The sequence below is a fragment of the Suncus etruscus genome, chromosome 1, assembly GCF_024139225.1.
Source record: "Suncus etruscus isolate mSunEtr1 chromosome 1, mSunEtr1.pri.cur, whole genome shotgun sequence".
Classification (NCBI taxonomy): Eukaryota; Metazoa; Chordata; class Mammalia; order Eulipotyphla; family Soricidae; genus Suncus; species Suncus etruscus.
Genome location: NC_064848.1, coordinates 195,742,791 through 195,763,635, shown reverse-complemented (window position 1 = coordinate 195,763,635; position 20,845 = coordinate 195,742,791). Strand labels below are relative to the sequence as shown.

At 42.6% G+C, this 20,845-nt stretch overlaps 1 protein-coding gene and 1 non-coding gene across 2 annotated transcripts in view; one reads left to right on the top strand and one right to left on the bottom strand.

Moving 5' to 3' along the window:
- Positions 1 to 20,845, top strand: part of SMURF2 (SMAD specific E3 ubiquitin protein ligase 2) — a 101,390-nt gene that overhangs the window by 12,025 nt on the left and 68,520 nt on the right. The gene's annotated exons all lie outside the window — the stretch shown is intronic.
- On the bottom strand, positions 9,449 to 9,555 carry LOC126027707 (U6 spliceosomal RNA). Its single transcript, XR_007502314.1, has one exon. It is a non-coding gene; the product is annotated as a U6 spliceosomal RNA (small nuclear RNA).

Genomic DNA, 20,845 nt, shown 5'->3' with positions numbered 1-20,845 from the left:
TGGCAAGCAGGCATGGAGATAGGCAGACAGACACACACACACACACACACACACACACACACACACACACACACACACACACACACACACACACACACACACACACACACACACACACACCCCCAACAAGCCATCAGTCATTAGCAGGCATGGAGATAGGCAGACAGACAGACAGACAGACAGACAGACACACACACACACACACACACACACACACACACACACACACCCCAACAAGCCATCAGTCATTAGCAAGGCGAGGGAGACAGTGGCTAACAGGGTTGAAAGTGTACACATATTTCACATATTGGATGCCTGACTTCTTTCAGCTTACCACATGATTGATTCCCCCTAGTGCCGATGGGACTGGGCTCTTCCCCAGTCATGGTTGATTATTGTGATTTTAAGTTAAAATAGTTTGATGACATTGCTATAGTTTTTCACTCATCAAGAATGTGAATGTTAACACTAATATTTATAAAAATATGAAGGACTAGCATTTATATTGAGCCCTGATTCATTCCAGTTATAAACAATCAAATTCTAAGAGATCCTCTTCTTTTTGTTTTTCTTCTTTTTTGGGCCACACCCACTGGCGCTCAGAATTTACTCCTGGGGCTGAACTCGGAAATTACTCTTAGCAGGCTCAGGTAACTCGGGGAATAATATGGGATGCTGGAACGCAAACCTGGATCGACTGCGCTCAAGGCAAATGCCCTGCCCATTGTGCTCTAGCCCTAATCCTAAACCTGTTGTGTTATTGTTTTTGTTTATTGAGCTTAGTTGACTTGTATGTTACTTCGCCATCTAATTTGGTGTGGAATTTGGAGGTGTCATAACAGCACACTCCAGGAGCTCCAAGATCTACAGAACTGACCTTGGCTTTGGTTTCCATTTCTTCCAAGCTTTATTTTGAAGCTATGAAGCTGGACTGTTGCTTATATGGAGTCTGGGATGTGATTGTGACTGCTGGGGCTTCTGTCAGTATCCCTACTAGGGACTTAGTGTGGTGAATGGTTGCCCATCCCCATTCCCAGAATATCCCAGCGTTCTCAGAAAACCCCTATGTACCTGAAATTTTATTGCTTGGTTTCTCTTTAGTGAAAGACATATTAGACATGAATCAATGAAGTTGGGTGGTTTGCATGTGGCAGCTGTGGCGTGTTGGTGCAGCTGCATGGGCATCATCAGGGCTGGGACTTGATCTGTCCCCCTACAGAGGGTACCCCCCAATTTTCACCCTGAAAACAATGTACCATGAGTTTTAGCAGCTTGGCTTGTATCTTTTTTGAGAAACATTTTGATTGTGGGAAAAAACATTTTTGGGGGTTTTGAGCTAAACTCGGAGATGTACAGGGGCTACTACTGACTCTGCACTCAAGTATCACTCCTGGTAGTGCTCTGTGGACCAGGTGGATTGCCAGTGATTGAACCTGGGTTGTCTGTGTGCAAGGCAAGCTTCATATTCACTGTGCTATTGCTCCCAAACCATGAAAATTTTTTTCTTACTATTTTTCTCTTTATTTTTACAGAGCAATTTCCCTAAGTTTGTTAAAAACATTGGTTCTGGGCCCGGAGAGATAGCACAGCGGCGTTTGCCTTGCAAGCAGCCGATCCAGGACCAAAGGTGGTTGGTTCGAATCCTGGTGTCCCATATGGTCCCCTGAGCCTGCCAGGAGCGATTTCTGAGCATAGAGCCAGGAGTAACCCCTGAGCGCAGCTGGGTGTGACCCAGAAACCAAAAAACAAAACAAAACAAAAAAAAACCAAAATAACCACCAAAACATTGGTTCTATATTGTCATTTAACGTTTATTATGTACTCTTGTTCTTTGATCTTTTGAGTTGAAGATCTTTTGATCTTTTTGTGGTGAAGCTGCTCTTGTTGCTTACATAGTGGCTGTGGAATGTCACACTCATTTACATTTTTAGAAATGAGGTTTAAACTGTTTATGGTGTGAGTTTTTAGCATTGTTTCTCAGTTTTGTGTTTCCATCATACTATATTCTACCTTCTTTGAATTGTTTTCACATTCTTCTGTATTTCTAAATTATTAGTATTTTTTTTTTGGAAAGGGGTGGGGTACTAGGAATGAAATCCAGGACCTCACTCATACTTGCGAGGCATGCCCTCTACCGTTGCATTATGTTCCTGGTCCCTCTCCAAGTTTTTTTTTACAATGTTTTCTTAATCTGATACCTACCTAGTTTTCTTGCTTAATAAGACAGAGCTGGGGCATTGTTTCTCTGAGAAGTCTTCTCATATTTCCATCAGCTGAGTGAGTTCTTATTTTAGTGTCTTATTAGGAGACAGGTAGAAAATGTCATGATGGACATCAGTATAGAATAGTGCAGGAGAATAGCAACTCTATGAAAGAAGTACCATCTTTTAGTTGACCAGCTTGGGCAAAGGATAGAGTAGTTATGGGATTGCAGGGAAACCCTTATTGTTTTTGCTTCTTATGCAAGAGGTCAAAGGAATCAAGTTTATGTAATTCATATCCTAGCCAGTAAGTATAGGGTTGGAGAATGGCTTTGAAGGAGCAAATAGAGAATGCTTGGTACTAGCTTATATTTATTTTCTTATTTATTATCTTATATTTATTTTCCTACAGCACTTTAGCATACTTCATTTTATCATTCATTATATTGATTTAAAATTCCTTGATTCTTTATGTAATTCATTGGCTATATAATAATTTTTTGCTGGTGCCGGAGCAGTGCACAAGTGGTAAGGTGTCTGCCTTGCGCATGCTAGCCTAGGAAGGATCTCAGTTCAATCCCTGGCATCCCATATGGTCCCCCAAACCAGGAGCAATTTCTGAGCACATAGCCAGGAGTAACCCCTGAGCGTCACTGGTGTGGCCCAAAAACAAACAAAAACTAAAATAAATATATTTTTTTAGGGCTGGAGGGATAGAAAAGCAGGATACAGGCTGGAGAGATAGCATTGAGGTAGGGCATTTGCCTTGCATGCAGAAGGACGATGGTTCGAATCCTGGTATCCCATATGGTCCCCGAGCTGCCAGGAGCAATTTCTGAGCGTAGAGCCAGGAATAACCCCTGAACACTGCTGGGTGTGACCCAAAAACTCAACCCCCCCCGCAAAAAATAAGCAGGTTACATGCAGCTATTATGGGTTCATCCCTAGCATCCTATACAGTTCCCCTGAGCCCCACTAGGAGGAATCTCTGAGTGCAGAGCGAGGAGTAAGCCCTGTGCATGCTGGGTGTGGCCCCCAAACAAATGAAAATTAAAAAAATTGCTTTTTCCCCTCATATCTGTGAACTTCTTTGTAGCCTGCAATTCTGTCTTGTTCATGTTTGTGTACTTAAGATTGCTCAGACTTATTAAACAAAGGGTTTAAAAAGAGATGAATGAGCTATGTAATTTAAAAGGTCTGTTCTACTTAGTGGTAATGTGTGTGTAGTGATTTTTAGTTCAAAAGACAGTAAATGTAATAATTTTTGCTTTGTTTGGCAGTCTTGATGCTTCTGCAATAAATGGCTCACTCATTTTGGTTGAAGAGAGGCCAGGGATTAATTTAGGACATAATAGATAACTACATATTTGGAAGGATTGTTATGCAAAACTGAGTTCACTGCTCAGTGGACTGGTAAGTATATTTATTACCTACTTTATTTTGACATAGGAGAAGTTGATGCAGGGGAAAGACTCTGTAGAGGTAATAAAGTCAATTATGGATTATTATGTAGCTTAAGTCTTTTAGATGAAACCTCATATTTATCTGGAAAAATTCACATTTATTATTCACCAAATTCTTGCTTCCCACAGCCCACAATTTGTTGACCTAACTTTTTGGGTGGATGACTCCCAAGTGATATTCAGGAGGGTTTGCAGACCACTCCTAATAATTCTTAGCCAGGTTCAGTTCCCATCACCCCATATGGTTCTGGAGCCCTGAGTACAGCCTGGTGTGACCCTAACCAGTTCCTTACAGTTTCTGTTTGTTTTGGGTCATACCTGGCAGTGCTCAGAGATTGTTTCTGACTCTTTGTTCAAGAATCATTCCTGGTTGGGTTTTGGGGACCATATTGGGTGCTAGGGATACAATCTAGGTTGGCTGTGTACAAGGCAAGCACCTTACCTGCTGTACTATTGCTTTGGCCCTAGGTAGTCTTTTTTTTTTTTTTTTTTGGTTTTTGGGTCACACCCGGCGGTGCTCAGGGGTTACTCCTGGCTGTCCGCTCAGAAATAGCTCCTGGCAGGCACGGGGGACCCATATGGGACACCGGGATTCGAACCAACCACCTTAGGTCGTGGATCGGCTGCTTGCAAGGCAAACGCCGCTATGCTATCTCTTCGGGCCCGGCCCTAGGTAGTCTTAATGTGAAAATCATTTTGCTGTATATATGTATTATTTATGTACATCATATACTTAAAATTTACTCTGTAATATGTTAATTGGGCTTAAGAGATAGCACAGTGGTAGAGCATTTGCTTTGCAAGCAGCTGATCCAGGACAGGCAGTGTTTGAAGCCTGGCATCCCATATGATCCCCCTAGCCTGCCAGGAGTGATTTTTGAGCACAGAGTCAGGTGTAACCCATGAGCGCCTCTGGTGTGACCCCAGAAAACAAAACAGACTGGGGCCGGAGAGATAGCATGGAGGTAAAGCGTTTGCCTTTCATGCAGGAGGTCATCGGTTCGAATCCCGGCGTCCCTTATGGTCCCCCGTGCCTGCCAGGAGCAATTTCTGAGCCTGGAGCCAGGAATAACCCCTGAGCACTGCCTGGTGTGACCCAAAAACCAAAAAAAAAAAAAACAAAAACAAAACAGACTAACCAACAATCAAAAAACCGTTAATTAGGGCCTGGAGAGATAGCACAGTGGTGTTTGCCTTGCAGGCAGTCGATCCAGGACCTAAGGTGGTTGGTTCGAATCCTGGTGTCCCATATGGTCCCCCGTGCCTGCCAGGAGCTATTTCTGAGCAGATAGCCAGGAGTAACCCCTGAGCGCCACCGGGTGTGACCCAAAAACCAAAAAACCAAAAACCAAAAACTAAAACAAACAAAAAAAACCCCGTTAATTATAGGAGTAGAAAAGAGCTTAAAGGGATAGAGGACATGTCTTGCATCTATGAGATCCCGAGTCTGACCCCTGGCTTTATGTGCCTCCTACTGCACGACTGCTGGGTATAGCCCTGGTGGGCTGTCCCCTTTCCTTCTCCCAGTTCTGAACCCTGAACTGACAGAACTGTATCATGGCTTGAGTAGCATCAAGATAATCTTGGGTTTTTTTGAGCACCTCTAGAAGGCCCTTAAAGGAAAAAAAAAAAATCAATTAATTTTAGTAAAACTGTCAATAAAAGAAAGAGACCGGAACGTAACATGCTCAGAATATATTCAGAAATACTTATTGAATACTTGATATCACAGTGTCAGACATTGTGATAGAAGTATTATTAAGAGGGTATTCTCGGGGCTGGAGAGATAGCACATCGGTAAGGTGTTTGCCTTGGAAGCAGAGGACGATGGTTCGAATCCGGCATCCCGTATGGTTCCCCTTGCCTGCCAGGAGTGATTTCTGAGCACAGAGCCAGAAATGACCCCTGAGCGCCGCCAGGTGTGGCCCAAAAACCAAAAAAAAAAAAAAAAGAGGGCATTTTCTCTTTTTGTTTTCTTGTTTTTGGGTCACAGGGGATACTCCTGGCTTTGTGCTCAGAAATCGCTCCTGGCAGGCACAGGGGACCATATGGGATGCCGGCATTTGAACTGTGTGCACGGCAAACGTCCACCTCGGTGCTATCTCTCCAGCCCTGGCATTCTCTCTTTTTATCTTTGTTTTGGTTTTTGGGTCACACCCGGCAGCACTCAGGAGTTAATCCTGGTTCTACACTCAGAAATTGCTCCTGGCAGGCTCGGGGGACCATATGGGATGCCGGGATTCGAACCACCGTCCTTCTGCATCCAAGGCAAACACACTATCTCCATGTTATCTCTCCGGCCCCAGCATTCATTCTCTCTCTCTCTCTCTCTCTCTCTCTCTCTCTCTCTCTCTCTCTCTCTCTCTCTCTCTCTCTCTCTCTCTCTCTCTCTCTCTCTCTCTCTCTCTCTCTCTCTCTCTCTCTCTCTCTCTATCCCCCTCCTCCCCCTCCCTCCTCCCTCCCTCCCTCCCCCCTTCTGCATGCAAGGCAAATACCCTGACTCCATGCTACCTCTTTGTCCCCATTTTTTAAGGTAGTTTAAGTATGATATTGCAAGTATATTTTTATAAAGCAACAATAGAGATAGATAAATGTAGAATCCTGAAAATACTAAGAAAGGAAGACCTAACTTTATTTTGTTTGTTTGTTTTGTTTGTTTTTGGGCCACATCCAGCGGTGCCCAGGGGTTTACTCCTGGCTCTTGGCTCAGGAATCACTCCTGGTGGGCATGGGGGTGGGCGGGGGGAGGCATATGGGATACTGGGGATCGAATCAGAGTTGGTCACATGCAAATCCAATGCCCTACTGTTGTGCTATCTTTCTGGCCCCGGAAGACCTAACTTGACTAATGAAGTCTGAAGAGGTGTTAAGGATTACTTTCCTTTGGGAAATGATTGTGTTTGATTTCTTTTTTTTTTTTTTTTTGTGGGGCTGGTGGGGAGACACACTGTACTCAGGGCTTCTGTCTCTGTACCCGGGGTCACTCTGGGCGAGGCTTGGGGGACCATATGGGATTCTGGGATTGAATATAGGTTGGTCGTGTGCAAGGCAAGTGCCCCTACCTGCTGTACTATTTCTCTAGCCCCTGTTGTGCTCAGATTTTTAAGGATTAAACCAGGTATATAAAATGGAGATTAGAAAGCATTTTGTATTGAAGGAGTATATTGGCCAAAGGATATTTATGAATATATAGTGAAATATTAGGTTGGAAAAGATGGTGTTCGTAGATAAAAGTTGCTGGCGTTCAGGGGCCAGAGCGATAGTGCAGTGGTAGGGCATTTGCCTTGTACGCGGTTGACCCAGGATGGACCTAGATTCTATCCCCAGTGTCTCATATAGTCCCAAGCCAGGAGCCATTTCTGAACGCAGAGCCAGGAGTAACAGCCCCTGAGTGTCCCGGGCTGTGGCCCAAAAAAACCCAAAAAAAAGTTCCATGTGTTCAAAGGTGTTTTGACAAGACTAAAGAATTTTAAGCAAGTTATAGTCAGTTCTCTTTTATAGAGTTTACTATGGAAAGTGTATAGGTGATGGATAAAGATTTATTTTCATGCTTCTTTGATAACAGTGTATTGGGGGTGATGCTTTTATGTATGTATGTATGTAATTGGTTTTTGGGCCAAAACTGAGCCTTGAAGAAACAGGTTTTTTGTGATTCGTTTTTTTTTTTTTTTTTTGGTTTTTCAGGCCACACCTGTTTGATGCTCAGGGGTTACTCCTGGCTAAGCGCTCAGAAATTGCTCCTGGTTTGGGGGGACTATATGGGATGCTGGGGGATCGAACCGTGGTCCTTCCTTGGCTAGCGCTTGCAGCAAGGCAGACACCTTACCTCTAGTGCCACCTCGCCGGCCCTTTTTTTTTTTCTTGTGTTTTTTTTTTTTTTGGGGGATCACAGCCGTCAGTGCTCAGGGGTTACTCCTGGCTCCATGCTCAGAAATTGTTCCTGGCAGGCACGGGGGACCATATGGGATGCCGGGATTCGAACCGATGACCTTCTGCATGAAAGGCAAACGCCTTACCTATATGCTATCTCTCTGGCCCCGAATGAAGTAGTTTTACAGCCTAACAGCAAACTTGGTCTAGTACAGATTTTGTAGACTGGGAATAATGGTTGGGCAAGGAAAAATGGAGTAGCTATTGTTGTAAAATTAAATTTTTTGGGGCTTACTTCTGAACTCTGGGATCACTTCTCGTGGGCTCAGGCTACTGTTTACGGTGCTGGAGAGTGAACTCGGTTGACCAACTCCTTATCCACTATGTGCTAAGCTCTGGCCTTACATTGTAACTGAAATATTTTTGAATTGAATAATTGTGTGATACGCAGTTAGAGAATTGTTCATGATTGAGTGTCAGTCATACAGTGTTCCAACACCCTTCCCATCACCAGTGTAAATTTCCTCCACCAATATCCTCTGTGTCTCTCCTATTTCTTCTAACCTGCCTCCTATGGCAGCCACTCTTTTTCCTTTTTTCCTTTGACACTATGATTTGCAGTGCTGTTACTGAAAGGGCATTATGCATATCACTTTACCTCCTTTCAGGAGCATCCAGTTCTTGTTCAGAGTGATTATTTCCAACTGTCATTGTCAGAGGTTTTTTTCTCTGTTCTAATAGCACTAGTCTCTCCCCTCTACCCCTTTAGTGGCCTATTATGGACCAGGCCTCTGGCCTTTGTTTCTGTTGTCTTTAGGTATTGTTTTACCATATTATATCTTTTTTAAAAATATCCGAGAGAGAGAGAGAGAGAGAGAGAGAGAGAGAGAGAGAGAGAGAGAGAGAGAGAGAGAGAGGAGAGAGAGAGAGAGAGAGAGAGAGAGAGAGAGAGAGAGAGAGAGGAGAGAGAGAGAGAGAGAGAGAGAGAGAGAGAGAGAGAGAGAGAGAGGAGAGAGAGAAAAGAGAGGAAAGAGAGGAAAGAAGAGGGGAGAGAGAGAATCTCTCTGCCTTTCTTAAAAAAAAAATCCCTCTGGGCCCTCTACTAGTTTATTCTTTTTTTTTTCCCCTCCCTAGTTTATTCTTTAGTCTACATTCATTATGCCAATAAGAATGAGTGTTACGTTAAATAAACTATTACATTTCGTCTTTTTTTTTTTTTTGGTTTTTGGGCCACACCCGGCGATGCTCAGGGGTTACTCCTCGCTGTCTGCTCAGAAATAGCTCCTGGCAGGCACCGGGATTCGAACCAACCACCTTGAGTCCTGGATCGGCTGCTTGCAAGGCAAATGCCGCTGTGCTATCTCTCCGGGCCCTATATTGCATCTTTCAAAGTCAAAAAAAAAAAAAAGTCCTGGAGTTGAATGTGATCATTTTGTCTGTCCCTCTCCATCTGATTAATTTCACCCAGCATGATATTATCCATGTATGAGCAAATTTCATGAATTTATTATACTAATGGCATCATACTATTCCATTGTGTAGATGTACCATGGTTTTTTTTTTTTTTTTTTTTTGGTCTTGGGGCCACACCCAGTGGTGTGCAGGAGTTGCTCCAGTAGAGAATTTCTTTGAGTTTTAAGTGTATACTATGTTTACAGTACTATATGATGGGCTGTAGTAAGATAATTATGTCACGATTCTTTTTTTTTTTTTTTTTTAGGACCACACCCAATTGGCTCTCAGGCTTTCTCCCAGCTCTGTGCTCAAGAATCATTCTGGCAGGTTCAGGGGATCATATGGGATGCTGAGGATCACATGGGACGCTGAGGATCAAACCCTGTTCAGCAGCATGCAAGGCAAATGCCTTACCTGCTGTACCATTGCTCTGGCCCCTAGAACTCTTTTTTTTTTTTTTTTTTTATGGAACGCTTCACGAATTTGTGTGTCATCTTTGCGCAGGGACCATGCTAATCTTCACTGTATCGTTCCTATTTTAGTATATGTGCTGCCGAAGTGAGCACCCTAGAACTCTTTCTAAAAGAAATTTTATAGGGGCTGGAGAGATAGTACAGTGGTAGGGTGTTTGCCTTCCACACAGCTGATTCTGGAACGATGGTGGTTTGAATTCCGGCATCCCATATGGTCACCCGTGCCTGCCAGGAACGATTTCTTTTCTTTTTTTTGGAGGGGCACACCCAATGATGCTGTGTGCTCAGAAATCGCTTTTGACTTGGGGGACCATATGGAACATTAGGGATTGAACCCAGGTCCTTCCTGGGTCAGCTGCGTGCAAGGCAAATGCCCTACAGCTGCGCTATCGCACCAGCCCCAGGAGCAGTTTCTGAGCACAGAGCCAGATTAATCTCTGAGCGCTGCTGCGTGTCACCCAAAAACAAAACGGGGCCGGCAAGGTGGCGCTAGAGGTAAGGTGTCTGCCTTGCAAGCGCTAGCCAAGGAAGGACCGCGGTTTGATCTCCCGGTATCCCATATGGTCCCCCCAAGCCGGGGGCAATTTCTTTTTTTTTTTTTTTTGGTTTTTGGGCCACACCTGGCGGTGCTCAGGGATTACTCCTGGCTGTCTGCTCAGAAATAGCTCCTGGCAGGCACGGGGGACCATGTGGGACACCGGGATTCGAACCAACCACCTTTGCTCCTGGATTGGCTGCTTGCAAGGCAAACACCGATGCTATCTCTCCGGGCCCCGGGGGCAATTTCTGAGCCCTTAGCCAAGAGTAACCCCTGAGCATCAAATGGGTGTGGCCCCCCCAAAAGACAAATAACAGAAAAAGAAATTTATAGTTTAGTAACACTGCTGGGTATATATCCCGACCCAGAAAAAAATCATAGCTTAATGGAACATGGAAAAAGTAGCACATAAATAATGCAAGCAAAATGAAGGATCAGGACAATAATACAATAAGTAGGGCACTTTTATTGCATATGGTTAAACTGGATTGATTTTTAGCATCCCATATGGTTACCTGATTACTTCCGCGTGTAATTTCTCATTGCAGAACCAGATCCAGGAATAATCCCTGAGCTGTCCTGAGGTTGTGGCTCAAAACCCCCCTTCAAAAAAAATAAAATAAGGGGCCGGAGAGATAGCACAGCGGCGTTTGCCTTGAAAGCAGCTGACCCAGGACCTAAGGTTGTTGGTTTGAATCCTGGCGTCCCATATGGTCCCCTGTGCTTGCCAGGAGCTATTTCTGAGCAGATAGCCAGGAATAACCCCTGAGTGCTGCCAGGTGTGGCCCAAAAACCAAATACACAAATAAATAAATTAATTAATTAAAAAAATGAGAAAGGTCACATAAAACCATTTAGTTTCAAAATGTTTGAAGTTCATTGGGAGTGATCATGATTAGATTTTGGAAAAGGAGGAGAATCAGAGAAGCCCTTGCAGGGAGTTGAATTTTGATAACTGGATAAAAAATTGAAGGTCAGTGGTTAGAATAAGAGTACTTGAGGTGGGAGGTATATTATGAATAAAGCAATGGCAAAAAGATCCTATGTTTACTTGGAAGATGCGAAGATTGAATTATTAGCTTAGTGTGAATGAGTCAGAAGGCTGAGATCATTTATAGTTTTTGAATAAGGAAGCTATATAATGGAATAGCAGCAGGACTGAACATGGAATGAAAATACCTAACTTCATTTAGTAGGTGAATGGTTGGATGTGTGGCAATTCACAGATGTAGTTTAGTTTTCTAAGGATATATGAACACAGGTCTCATGTTTGGTGGTTTAGGCAGTTACTCTGGAAGCCTTTCTTGCATTTACTAAAGTCTTTAGATATATTTATAAGTGTGAACATGTGAAATGGAAATGAGCAGAGAGATGTGTATACATTATGGAGAGAGAGAGATAAGAAAGGTATTTGTTGGGCCCCAGAGGTAGTTAGGTATATATAGTGTTCGCCTTGTATGTGGCCAACTCCATTTCAATCCCTGGCATCATATAAGATTTGAAAAACAACTGTCAGGAGTGATTCCTGAGCACAGAGTCCAGAGTCAGTCATTATAGAGCTTGGAGTCTGCCCTTAGCATAGCTGTGGACAGCCCAGCCTCCCTTCACCATGTCTACAAAAAAGGGAGGAAACTTGCTTTTTGGATGATTGAAAACATGTGGTGTTGGGTTGTTAGAGGAAGAAGAGTTTTAGGGTTACTGGGGAGGCAAATTGATTTAATTTTGAATAAATATAACTTGAAGTGCTGATGATGTATTCATATTTGTATTATATAATAGGCATTGGTGTAAGAGAGGGCCTACAGATTGAGATTTGGGGCCAGGGAGAGAGCTCCATAGTCTGGAGAGTATGATAGAGAGACAGGTTTGATTCTAGGCACGGAGGATTCCTCTGAGCACAGAGTTGAGAGTAGCCTTAGGGGCCTGTGGGTAGCCAAAAAGGAAAAGGCAAAGCAGGTAGCCAGTGAAATAGTACAGTGAGTAAGATGCTTCTCAAATCCTGGTTGGATCTCCAGTACCCTATGTGGTCCCTTGAGCTCTCCACCATGAGTGATCCCTGAGCACTGAGCCAGAACTAATTCCTGAGCGCAGACATGTATAACCCCAAAACAAAACAAGAGATTAAGATTCACTCACCTATGTTTATTGAAAGCTAAACCTGGTACATGAATTGCTGCTATTAACTAGATGTTTGTCTCCCTTTTGCACACTCCATTTTATAGGTGGGAGCCCTGTTTCTTAACATAATACTGTTATTTTGTAGGTGGGATCTTTGGGATGAGATTGGTGCCATTATGATTGAAATTATTATATGACTATAAGAAGAGCCTCAAGAGATATGACCATATAAGGATAAAAAACAAGACAAGATTTGCACTCTACAAATCAGACAGAAAATCTGTAGGAATTTTGATCTTGGGCTTTTCAACCTTTAGAATTATGAGAAATAAATGTTTTTTTCTTGTTTCTGTTTTTTTGTTTTGTTTTGTTTTGGTTTTTGGGTCACACCCGGCAGTGCTCAGGGGTTCCTCCTGGGTCTATGCTCAAGAGATCGCTCTTTGCAGGCTTAGGGGACCATATGGGATGCTGGGATTTGAACCGCCGTCCTGCCGTCCTTCTGCATGCAAGGCAAACACCTTACCTCCATGCTATCTCTCCAGCCCAGAGAAATAAATGTTTAAGTCCATGGTTTTCTTTTTTCTTTTTTTTTCCGTTTTGTTTTTTTGGGCCACACCCGGCGGCAAGTCCATGGTTTTCAATCTTTTTTTGTTTTGTTTTGTTTTGTTTCTGGCCACATCCATTTGATGCTCAGGGGTTACTCCTGAAATTGCTCAGAAAGCGCTCAGAAATTGCCCCTGGCTTGGGGGAACCATATGGGATGCTGGGGGATCGAACCGCGGTCCTTCCTTGGCTAGTGCTTGCAAGGCAGACATCTTACCTTTATCGTCACCTAGCCGGCCCGGTTTTCAATCTTGTTTACACCTGCAGACTGGCAGTCGGGCACTCACGAACTGGCTTCAACCACTGATTTTTAAGCCTTCCAATCTATCATAGTTATTAATCTCAGTCTGAGCTAAAGCAGGCTTTGTTAAACTTGTGATAAGATTTGTTTCTTTTTTAAGATGCTTGCAACTGGTGAATTAATTTTATGAGGTTGTTATTATATTATTATTTTGCCAGACCCAGTGATGTTCAGGGGCTTCTCTGGCTTTGTGCCCAGGAATTACTCCTGATGGTGCCGGGGATCGAATCAGGTTTGGTTGTGTCCAAGGCAAATACCTACCTGCTGGGCTATTGCTCTGGCCCTCTTTGCAGCATTTTCAGTTCATATAACTCAAATGTGAATTTTTGTGTACTGTTGCTGTTTCAGTTAACAGAAATTAAAACATTGATGTTCATAGATTGTATACACGTTTTCTTTAGAACTTAGATTTTTTGTTTTGTTTTTGGGCCACACCCAGTAGTGCTCAGGGGGGGTTACTCCTGCCTCTGCTTTTGTGCTTGGAAATTACTTCTGGTAGGCTCAGGACCTATATGGGATGCCAGGGATTAAATCCAGATCAGTCACGTGCAAGGCAAATGTCCTACCCACTGTCCTATCACTCTGGTCCCTAGAATTTAGATTTTTTTGGGGGGTGTCACACCTGGCAGCATTCAGGGGTTCCTCCTGGCTCTACGCTCAGAAATCGCTCCTGGCAGGCTCAGGGGACCATATGGGATGCCGGGATTCGAACCACTTTCCTTCTGGATGCAAGGCAAATGCCCTATCTCCATGCTATCTCTCTGGCCCTAGAATTCAGATTTTTCTTTTTTTTTTTTGGTTTTTGGGCCACACCCGGTGACGCTCAGGGGTTACTCCTGGCTATGCGCTCAGAAGTCGCTCCTGGCTTGGGGGACCATATGGGACGCCGGGGGATCGAACCGTGGTCCGTCCTAGGGTAGCGCAGGTAAGGCAGGCACCTTACCTTTAGCGCCACCGCCCGGCCCCTAAAATTCAGATTTTTATTTCACCTCTAGAGGTTAAGGTCGAGGCTATTTCTTGGGGCAGAAAAAGTCTGAGTTATTGTCTCAGGCCAACAATAGGAAGAGTGCATTATTATTAATATTATGTATCTTAAAGCAGGCCTTCTTGCTGGGATTTGTATAGGAATGTGATCAAGAATTTCAGTTATATTTTACAATAATAATGTAAGTTTAAAGAAACCATGAAGAAATTTACTCTGCTAGAAAGTAGTCTATACAGCTTTCTTTGGTGGGGTATATCGACAGTGCTTAGAGTTTACTCCTGGCTCTGTGCCCAGGTATCACTCCTGGTGGAACTCAGGATCATGCGATGCTGGGAATCGTGCCCAGGTCAGCCGCATGCAAGGCAAATTCCTTACCCACTGTACTATATCTCTCTGGCCCTTCTACATGACTCCTAAATTGTAGGAACAATACTATAAATTCTCTTAGCTGGGCAAAAGAAGACAGGGTGTCTGGATTTTTTTTTTTTTAATTTCAAGCTACCTCATTCCAGATTAGCAATGTCATTGAAATGCAACTCCAATCTGGAGGAGGAAGGGGAATTTTTGGCAAGAAGAAACAGAGCAGTTGGAAGTTTTATTCAGATAAGCATAGACAGCCATTCATTATGAGCACCACTCAGTAAGAACAACAAGTATTTTATTTCTACAGCTGGGATTTACTCTGGCATTGTTTTATGGTGTGTTGCATATAGATAACTCTTTTCTAAACAAAATGAAATTGTTGACAAATGAAATAATAATATTTATGTACCCTACAAATGCTTTTCTCCAATCACTGTCTCAAATAGAACTAAGAGATTTTTAGAAAATTTAAAAATGCTCCTTGGGAAAACAACAACAAAGACAATGGAATAACTATTATTATGCAATCACATTTGAATTATAGCTGAGTGCAAAGTGAGGACTAAGGACTGTTTATTCTTAATCTTCAGAATCTGGCATAGCACCTAGAATAAAGTAGTTGCTCAGCAAATGTTAATAAAAGGAGTATGTGAAGAAATAAAAGGTTTACTTGATGTGGGAAGTGCTCCCTCTTCATTAAGCATCTTAGATGATTGCATCTGCAGCTGCATGAGAGAGGTTACTTGTAGATCAACTTGACTGACCTTCATCTATTTTTATTCCCTCCTCTACCATTTTCAAATTGTTTATTGCAGAAGAGGTAAATAGCCAGAAAAGACGAGGTTTGGTGAGTGTAGACATGCAAATGAGAAAACATTTGAAGGAATTTGAGAAAAGTAATAACATGACCAAAGTAGTCTAGTAAAACTAATCTAGTGACCACCTAGACGATATTTGAGGCATGGTCCCTAGTGCATACTGGAATAATGGTACTGTGCTAGTGTGCTGCCATATTTGCAGGTAGCGTTACTTAGTATTGAAACCAGAATGTTGTTCTTGTTGTTTTTTTTTTTTTTTTTTTTTTTTTGGGTCACACCCAGCATCGCTCAGGGGTTACTCCTGGCTCTAAACTCAGAAATCGCTCCTGGCAGGTTTTTTGTTTTGGGACCACACCTGGCAGTCCTGAGTAGTTAGTTACTCCTGGCAAGCTAGGGGGTCCACATAGGATGCACAGCTTGGGTTGGCCATGTACAAGGCAAATACCCTACCCACACTCCAGCCTTGTACCTTTTTTATTATTGCTTTAGTAGGAAGCATACCAAACTGATATTGAAATCATAATAACTCTTTGGGAGAAAGGATGCACTTCTTAGCTGTTGTTCTACCCCGCCTACTTTAGCACGGATCTTAGGGTTGATCAGGAGTAATCCCTAGTAATCTCCTGCTGTGGAAAAAAACAAACAAAATACCAACAATGCATTAAAGGCCTCATGAAGTTAATTCTTTTACTTTGTGCAATTAAATAATTACTCAAACTCTCAAATCATATTTGACAATCTTTTAATAATAATAAAATTTTAAGTAATTGAGGCAAAAAGGTGGCTGAAGCTACTGAGATCCAACAATAAAAGTGGCAATTTGAGCAATCTTTGGGTTTCTTTTGGGATAATATCCAGTGGTTCTAGAAATGGAAAAGAAAAAGAGGTGTTTGTGCCAAGGATTGAACCTATCTTTTTCTGATGAAAAGCTTGTACTTCTAGCCCTCTAGGCAGGGAATTTGACCAATCTTTTTTTTTGGCCATACCCAGCGGTGCTCAGGGGTTACTCCTGGCTGTCTGCTCAGAAATAGCTCCTGGCAGGCATCGGGGACCATATGGGACACTGGGATTCGAATCAACCACCTTAGGTCCTAGATCGGCTGCTTGCAAGGCAAACACAGCTGTGCTATCTCTCCGGCCCGGCATTTGACCAATCTTGATCCTTCTTTTAGTATGGAGCTGTTTCTTCTCTTAAAAAATTTTCCCCCCCCCCAGACTGGTAGAATAGTACAGTGGATAGGATACTTACGTAGCATGCAGCTGACCTGGGTTCAATCTCCAGCATTTCATACGGTCCCCTGAGCGCTGCCAGGAATAATTCCTGAGCACTGCTAAGTATGATTCCTCCCCCCCCAAAATATAAATTCCCTCTTTTCTTCCTGTTGTTGTTTTGTGAGGACTGGAGGAGTTGAACACTAATTGTGGTGCTTTTATACACTTAGTTTTGATTTGTTGTTAGATTGGACACAGTGCCTGGGATTATACTTTGGCGTTGGGGTAGTGCTGCTGATCTAATTTGAAACCTCATGCTGTCAAGGTGGATGCTGAACCACTGAGCTATCTTCAGACCCCTGATCTTTATTTTAATTAGCTTTATTTTCTTTTTGATCTTGGTATTCTAATCTTTGAAGCATTAAAATTGCTTCTCTTTATAAATCTCGAACCTGATTTTGAAATACTTCTTTTTAATTTTCTGTTATTCTTTAAAATTTAATGTCCCATTAGTGATACTTTAATTTTTATATTTTAAATCTAAAATAAAAAATTTTGGGAGGGGTTGATCTCTAAAATGGTATTCAGGAGGCCCTTCTTGGGATTCTTAGCTGATTGGACCTGAATCAGTTCAGTGAAAGGCCCTGAGGATATTTAACTAATGTGTTAAGTGTGTTTGGGAAGGCTAGAGAGATGTCTCAACAGAGTGAGGACATGGCTTACATGCTGGAGCTTGGGTTCAGTTTCCAGTACTTCATGTTTCCTCTGTACACAGATGGGAGAGACCCCTGAACACCAACACCAAGCCAGGAGTTTCTCCGGAGCGCCCTTAATTATGACCTCAAAGCCAAAACCATACCAAAAAATCAAAGTATGTTTGAGAATGTTATTAGGAGGAGGATACATGGATAAAGGAACTTAATTTTGTATTTCAGAAAGATCACTGAGTACAGAGTGGGGACAAAGTGTGGGAACAATTTGAGTTAGTGGATTGTTTAGGTCAGGGGTTTCAAACGCAGCCCACGGGCCGTTTGCAGCCCTCCATACAACATTTTGTGGCCCTGCCCTAGAGGAATCTGTTTTGTTTTGTTTTAGTTTTTTGGGTCACACCCCCCCAATGTTCAAGGCTTACTACTGACTTTGCACTCAAGGATCACCCCGACTTTGCCTCCTGCGACCCCCAGGTAAATTGAGTTTGAGACCCCTGGTTTAGGTGGTTGTATAATCTGGTGGTTGATGGTGATTGTTTAAAATTTATTAAAAATTTTAACTTACTTTAAAAACCATGCTTTATAAAATTGCTTATAATATAGTTGTTGGCATTATATGTTCCAGTACCAATTCCGCCATCAGTGTAATATTCTCTGCACCATTCTTTCCACCCTGAAACCTGTTCCCTTGACAGGAAAAATTTACTTATATTGCTATTATAACTAAATGGTAGTGAAATTATTGGTTAAAAAAAACAACTTAGGGCCAGAGAGATAGCATGACAGTAATGTGTTTGCCTTTCATGCAGAAGGTCATTAGTTCAAATACCGGCATCCCATATGGTCCCCTGTGCCTGCCAGGAGCCAGGAGTAACCCCTGAGCACTGCCGGGTGTGACCCAGAAAAACCCCAAAAAAACAAAACAAACAAAAGACCAACTTAGTAAAAAAAAAAAAAGTGTTTGAATTTTAATATCTGATAGTGGGGTCATTAAGGTATTGTCTGAAGGTTTATTAAGCTGTTTTTTGCTAGTTGAGCATTCAGTGTTACTGGTTGTTTGTTGACCTTAGGTGGCTCCTACCCTACTTTGATATCTCATTTGGTGTGATCCTACTGGGGTGTCACTATTGAAAAATTTGGAGGGGCCAGAGAGATAGCATGGAGGTAAGGCATTTGCCTTGCATGCAGGTCGTTGGTTCGAATCCCAGCATCCCATATGGTCCCCTGAGACTGCCAGGAGCGATTTCTGAGCATAGAACCAGGAGTAACCCCTGAGTGCTGCCGGGTGTGACCCAAACTCCCCCCCCCCAAAAAAAAAAAAAAAGAAAAGAAAAGAAAAAGAAAAATTTGGAGGCTTTGAGCTAGGTCGATGAGTTGACATGGTGGCAGCTGTAGATTGTAGATATTGATTGTCTCTTCTGGAAATGAGGTGTGTGTGTGTGTGTGTGTGTGTGTGTGTGTGTGTGTGTGTGTGTGTGTGTTTTCCACTCTAAGAAAACTAGACTTCTCAGCTCAAAACCCAGCATACCTGAAGCTTTTGTCCATTAGTTATCTCTGCAGAGATCAGCAATGAGGTTGGGTCATTGGCTTGGCTTGGTGGTGATTGTGGGGTGTGGATGCAGCTGCTGAGCAGCAGTCATACTTGTATAAGAAAAATGAATCAAGGAGGGATATTTTATTCTCTCTCTCTCTCTCTCTCTCTCTCTCTCTCTCTCTCTCTCTCTCTCTCTCTCTCTCTTCCCCTCTCCCCCTCTCCCCCTCTCCCCATTGAACCCAGTTTAGCTGCGTGCAAGGGCAAGTGTGCCATACTAACTGTGCTATCACTTGGGCCCCAAAGAAGGATATTTTAAAGGCAGAATTTATTAGAGTTGTTTATTGCCAGGAAGTAAGGAGGAGGAGGAGGAGTGAGATTGCAGTGGAAATTTCTGAGGCAGTAGAATGAAAAGTAATATTATTGAAACAAAGTAAACTGGAGAGGCAGGTTTGTACAGGCAAACTAATAGCTGTAGACAGACCTCAATGTTGAGAGAGCTTTGGGTTAAGCTTATATGCATGAATGAAATGGTAAAAAACAGTGAGAAACATATGAAAAAGTAGCTTAATCTATTAAACTTTGAACTTTCTTCCCAGAAAAGTAAGTGCTTTTACCCCAGGGTGAAATATAATGTATACATTATAGGTTACATAAAACTCCAAAGTTTACAAAGATGGGTACTTGTAATTCTCAGGTCATAGACTAAAAGAAGATCTGTGGGAAACCCTGTAAAACCTCAACTCTCGTGCCAGGACCTCTGCAAAAATACCTGGGAAAGAAAACTTAGAAAACTCGGTGAATGTGGTATAAGAATGAGAATAGGAATTCCTGAAAGAGGTAGTAGTCAGTAGGATTAAGAGTCCCTGAAGAATCAGGCATGGAAAAAATGGAAGCGTTTACTTGGATGGATTTACTAATTAAGAATTAAAGCATTGTAATGGTGGTGAGAGAATGAAAGTCGAATGGTAGTAGATTGTGAATTAGTGGGAGGGAAAGAAGTAGATGCTGTCACACAGTGTAGAAGTTTTGTTAAAAAAGAAGATAGGGAGAAAGGGCAGCTGAAACCTGGTTAAATATAAGTGCTAACTCTGGGGACCTGAGTGTGGTGTGTTGTTGGATTGTGGGTCAGGTGTTTGCCTTGTACATGGCCACCTCAATTTCCCATATGTGTCCTGAGTCGCACTAGGAGTAATTTCTGAGCACAGAGATAGGAGTAACACCTGGGCATGCATCCCCAAGTGTGGTCCCACTCCCCCTAAAAAAAGAAAAAGGCTGTGGATTGGTATGAAACAACACAGATGGAAGGATATGAAAATGAAAAGAAAATGGCTGTGGAAACTGTAGGTTCGGAGGTTTGGTGAAAAGTTGGAGACATTCTCTCTCTTTTTTTTTTTTTTGGTTTTTCGGGCCACACTCGTTTGATGCTCAGAGGTTACTCCTGGCTAAGCACTCAGAAATCGCCCCTGGCTTGGGGGGACCATATGGGACGCCGGGGGATTGAACCGCGGTCCTTCCTTGGCTAGCGCTTGCAAGGCAGATACCTTACCTCTAGCGCCACCTCGCCGGCCCCGCCATTCTCATTTTGTTTCTTTGAAGTAGAAAGTGAAATCAGAATACTTACCCAATTGAAAGGTGGTGTGAAAAAAATTACGATTTGCTCATTGGTACTAAAGATTATTACTTGAATCTAAGAATTGAGATATAGTGTGTTGTATATGTATTAATCCAGAGTATTCAGTTTAAGTAATAGCAAAAGTTTAGGAAAGTTCTTTTGTGGAAATTATTTTCATTCTGTGTACTCTTGTCCTTTATTGTTGATGTTGTGATGATGGAGGGATGTACTCACATGTGACTGTGGTGCTTGCATGCCAAGTTGTGGTGCTTGTTCGGTGTGTATATGCACACAAATTGGTTGTATTTAAGACTATAGCCTTCTATTATTCATTTCTGTATCATAACTCCTGATACTTAGACGGGGCCTAAGTACAGGACTCCAAGTAGTAGATCAACTTAAGTTAAATCAACCCATTTACTTATTACATCTGCCTTTAAAAGAACTGGTTTATTTTATTTTATTTTTTTTTTGGTTTTTGGGTCACACCCTACGATGCTCAGGGGTTACTTCTGGCTCTGCGCTCAGAAATCACTCCTGGCAGGCACGGGGACCATATGGGATCCTGAATCTGCCTCATGCAAGGCAA